At 46.1% G+C, this 5079-nt stretch overlaps 1 long non-coding RNA gene across 1 annotated transcript; it reads left to right on the top strand.

Annotated features, from left to right (window-relative positions):
- The first annotated feature begins 380 nt into the window (after positions 1-380).
- On the top strand, positions 381-4593 carry LOC122221631. Its single transcript, XR_006203335.1, has 3 exons — positions 381-535; positions 2450-2540; positions 4411-4593. It is a non-coding gene; the product is annotated as an uncharacterized LOC122221631 (long non-coding RNA).
- Positions 4594-5079: the final 486 nt, after the last annotated feature.

Below are 5079 nucleotides of genomic sequence, written 5' to 3'. Positions count from 1 at the left end.
CTCTCTCGCCCCCGCCCACCCCCACTTCTTCCTTCTCTCTCACTCCACAATCTCCGAATGCCCTAACACGGGTGAATGAAGGGATGCGGTGGGGGGAGATTTGAGATATTGAGGCCGAGGTAAGAAAGCCTATTTAATCTGAATCTGAATATCTGGGTAGGTGAAACCTGTGCAAAATGAACATCAAGGTCCTCAATTTTAACCAAAGGAGCCCAGAGTGCCCTTTGCACGAGGAGCAGGATGACTCTTTTGCCAAGGAGGAAAAAAGCCACGGAGGGGAAGACACTATCACAAAAGGGCTAACGGAGATGGGGGAGGAGGGGACAGGACCGAGGCCCTAGTGTAGTTGCCAGGCAACCAGCCCCAGCCTCCTGTTGCCTTGGTTACAGTGAGTGGAGGGGTTTGGGTCACTGATTATCCTTGAGCACCTGGATTCTTTAAATTATCTGCTGGAGAGCCCCTGCCTTCCCCGTGCTGGATGGGAGACACAACCGGTCCTGTAAGATCTCAGGGGTTTAAGAGGAAATCCTGGAAGGTGAATTTTTCTTTTTAAGTCAAGGTTCACAGTGAAGCAGCTACCTTTCTCCAAGGCAACACTTTCCACTCTCTCCCCCACCCCCTTCACTGAGGTAATCATATCCTACCCTGCCATTTCTCTGGGATTTGCAATTAGGGATTTCTTTCTCTCTCTCTCTCTTTCATTTAGTCCCTTAGACGGAGGGGCCAATCTTCCTCCCCCCTCTTTTTTTCCCTTTAAATGAGTGAAACATATTTGTTCTTCATGGATGAATTCAAGGAACTCAGAGAAATTATCCAAAGGTGTTTCCGGTACAAAGAGAGGGTTTCTCCTTGGCTTGGCAGTGGTTCCTTCCTCCCTAGACAACTCCTCCATGAGAGGGAAACTGAATTCTAGATCACCCTGTCTTCTCACTTCTCCCCACAGACCACACAGCACAGGTTGGTAGAAAGGCAGCCCTCTTAGCAAATTTCCACTAGTGTTCCACCTGCATTTGATTCTTCAAGATTCTCTTCCCTTTATTCCCTCTCCAGCCTGCCTTCATAGTGAGCAAATCAGCACTTAATATTTCCAATCCTCTGATCTTTTTTCCCTTCCCTTGATTGACAAACACTGATTCCGTGTTTCATCTGTCGGCTTTGCCCACCTGTGTTCATTTGCAATATCTGTGGGAAATCATTTTACCCATCCTTTCCCAAAGGCAGTTGTAACAGTCTCAGAATGATTTAAAGGGACATCACTAGTAAGTTAATAGGACAACTTGTGTTCTGTGGACTATTTCACCTAGAATACTTTCCCTTCAGAACCTTGAACTTTCCCTTTCCAAAATAAAACCTGGTTTTAAACTGAGCTATGATTTGACAACAGGGAGATCTCTGTTTCAGACAGGAACTATCCTATCAATATCTGTGATGCCCTGCATCAGTAAACACACACTTCATTTTCTCTTCCTTGCCTTTTCCTTCATGCATTGCTAATATAAAAAAAAAAATCAGTCATTATAACTTCAATCTAAATTGAAGGTCAAAATTACTCTCCGTTGACTGGCTAGTTTGGAGAAGATTTACATTAAAATTCTTTCCCCTCACATGTTACTATAGAAACTTCTTTTTAATACAGACCAGACAGCTGGTCTGCTTTTTGTACTTTTCTTCCCAAAGAAGTACCTCCTTTGTGAATTCTCTGGGGCAGCTATCATTGATCACATCAATAATGTCCCATAGCCCCATGGCAACAGTGTTTTGTTTTGTTTTGTTTTGTTTTTTAATTATTATTCCTTTTCTGCTCATTTTCTTTATGGACAAAGGGTCTGCTTTCCTTTCAAGAAGAGAACTGAGATCTTATTGGCCAGGAAAGGAGAAGCATTATTTCATTGGTTAGTTTGCATTGCTTTGTCAACCAATCAGAGGATGCCATTTATCCTTTTCTGACTAGCTGAGTGAACAGGGTACCTAGAATATTTGAATCTGCCTTAGTTTCTTCCAGTAGCAAAGGATGGAATTCAGAGTTCTAGGACCCAAGAACTTTGGCTAATCCAGAATGCATTTCACTTGCAAGAGCAAATTTTGCTACCTAGTTATTTGTAGCTTACTTGAACACAAAGTACGTTGTTCTATGCACTTTTCTTTTTATTTAAAAATGTACCTTGATCATCTTTCCACATCAGTGCATGTGACTGGTATCAGCATACCAAGGGTCCAGGGAATTTTTGTGATTTCTCCTAGAAGTTCAGAATTGGTTCCCACCTTTAGGGATTTAGGGAAACTGTCAGGGGCGAGGATGGGAAGCTAGAGGAGGGAAGAGCTGTTACCTACATGATCAACATACATCATAGCTTTTGGATTCATTCTGTCCAACTTTGGTGCCCCTGGTAGTTTTGTTTGATTTTCTACTTTAATTTTTCAGAGCTGGTCCTTTGTCTTGCATTTTCAGTGACAAGTAAAAAATCTGGATGGATGGAGATGATGACCCTCCAATTCAGTGTAAGAGCAGACACATCACTTCCCAGGAAGGCCTGTGGCAGGTAGGTGATGGTGATCCCTGGAAATGGAGATCATTCCAGCCCCTTGTGGCACTGGAGTTGGGCAGGTCTGTGTTTTTCTTTCTCCCTGCACCAAATAGTCCTATTTAAGGATTCTGCCATTAGCCTACACTTCTGCAAAAGAAAGGGGCATTAAAATTCCACCCTTTCCAAGACAGAAACTCTGATGGCAGTTTGGAAGAAGGTTTAATGTGAGTACTGATCCCCCTGGCCAGTCTTTTCTTGGTTCTTGGCTGGAGGGAATGTTTGGAATGGACAAATGCTTGACCGTGATAGTGCTCTCAAGGGCCACCTCCTTTAGTGGCCCCATCTGTGGGCCACTAGTGCCAGAGTTTCAGTAGCATCATGAGCCCCAGCACTAGACTATAAGCCCTTCAATATTAGGGGCTATGTTTTGTATACCTTTGTTTCCCTGGAACTTTGTCATGCTTAAAATAGAGTCTCAACAATGTTTGAACTGAATCCTACAGGCTAGTATCAAGACAAGTCCCTTAACTTCCTCTTTATGACAAGGGCAGTTCTAGCCCTGGACCCTCCCCCAACTGTCCTTTCCAAAAGCTTCTATTCCCTAGCTCTCTTCACAAAAGATACACGAAGGCTCAGCTCATCGTTACCATGGTTACATGGAGTGGCCACACGGAGGATCCCTATCACCCATTGCTGTCAGGAGGAAAGAGAGAGGAGGGGTTTGGGGATCATTGTCACAGAGGAAACCATGGAAACAAGCGTTGCCAAGGCAATGACTCTAAATTCAGAGGAAAGAAACTAGAAGTGGGGAGAGGGAGATGGGGGGCTCAAGGGCAGGTCATGGTTTCAAGGTACATTTCTCTTAGACTGTAACGGCCTCCTTTGCTATTTGCATCTTTTTTTAAATAAAGTATTTTTCATTTTATTTTTTTAAAGTAATCTCTATGCCCAGTGTGGGGCCTGAACTCGTGACCCCGAGATCAAGAGTTGCATGCTCCACGATTGAGCCAGCCAGCCACCCCTCTATTTACATCTTCACCCAATCCAGAAAGAGCCCAGAGTTAAAGAATTTAGGAAAACAGGGCTTCAAGTCCATTTTCATTGGTTCTGCAAGGAAAAGGCCAATGAAAATGAGTCTATTCACACTCATGATCAACTGTCTCTGAATTTTGCCTCTTTGCTAACCAGTTGCATGAGCCAGACTGTGTGGTAGGCACTGGAATATAATAATGAGCAAAAGCCCCTGTTCTCATGTTGAGCTGATCACAGGACAGCCACTTGGTGGCTTTAGGTCAGGGTTGCTCACAGGGCTAGACTGGACACTCCTGAATGTCAATGTCCAGGGATCTGCTAGGATTCTCTCCAAGCTCTCTCTGTAACATTTTTTAGCTTTATCTATTACCACCAGAAGTTTACCTGGGAACTCCCTGAGAAAGGCCTGTTTTTCCTAGGAGTACCCCTTCAGTTAACATCTTGTATGTTACTCAGCCTTGTTCTCTAATATTAGCACTCAGATCTTTGTCTCTGAAACTATGCTAAGGATGATGTACCAAACCTCTTTCAACAGTGCCAAAGAGACATGAGGCCATTATTAAGAGATTAATGACAACAAATCCCTTTCTCTTCCTTGATGGGTTAGATGCTGGGGGTGGGGTTCCTCAGCCCCTTGTAGCTTAGAGTCCCAGAGCAAGCACCCCACTGGGGAGTGGAGAAAAGGGGGTCTCAACAGCCTCCTGAGGAGGGCTATCTCTCCCCTGTACCCTCCACAGAAGAGCTTGGGGTTTTCTCAGGCTCACCTGTCTAGGGCTAACAGTTGGAAGGCCTTGGGCCTCGGAGCTGGGCACTGCCAGTCTTCTCCATGTCCCCCCTCTGTGTCTCCAAGCAGGTCCTGCCCCGTTCCGGATGGAGAGACTGGAGAGAACAAACTGAAGGTTGGAGAGCTGGGCTACAGAGGAAGACGTCTCAATTAGAAAGAGAAAGAATTGAAAGCAGCACCGATAGGGAAGGGTAATTATCCCCCAGCTGCTGCAGAAATAAAATCAGGGCGGTGCTCTCTGAGCCACCAGGATATTGTGGCTTTTGCCAATTAAAAAGCAGATACGCCCTGCCAGTGCAATTAGAGTCTGGGCTAGGAAGGGGGGGGGGGGGGGGAGTGTGCTGGGCTAGGCATGGGGGGGGGGGGTGGCTAGCCTTCCCTCCATCAGTGCCCCGAGGTGGGCTGGGGCAATTCTCTGGGGAGCCCAGCACTGGACCTAGGAGGAAGGGGACCCTGGGCTGAGAAGCCATCCTCCCCCCCTGCCCACAACCGGTTCCCCTTTTCCTCTCTTGTCTATACTGCTTGCCCAAAGCCTTAGCCCCACTTCATTCTGAGCTGTGGCTCAGCAAGCCCTGGGAGGGTTTTCACCATGGGCCTTGACTGTAGACCTGCAGGGCTTGGGGAGGGGGGGAACCTGATAGAGAGGGGTCACCATTACCTGGAGTCCTTCCTTTTTCCTCATCTCCAATCACCATGATAACACAACGCTTTGTGATTGACGAAGAAAGGTAGAGAAAT

This window comes from Panthera leo, chromosome B3 (genome assembly GCF_018350215.1).
Source record: "Panthera leo isolate Ple1 chromosome B3, P.leo_Ple1_pat1.1, whole genome shotgun sequence".
Taxonomy (NCBI): domain Eukaryota; kingdom Metazoa; phylum Chordata; class Mammalia; order Carnivora; family Felidae; genus Panthera; species Panthera leo.
The sequence above is the reverse complement of the archived record's forward strand: the minus strand, read 5'-3'. Positions and strand labels throughout refer to the sequence as shown.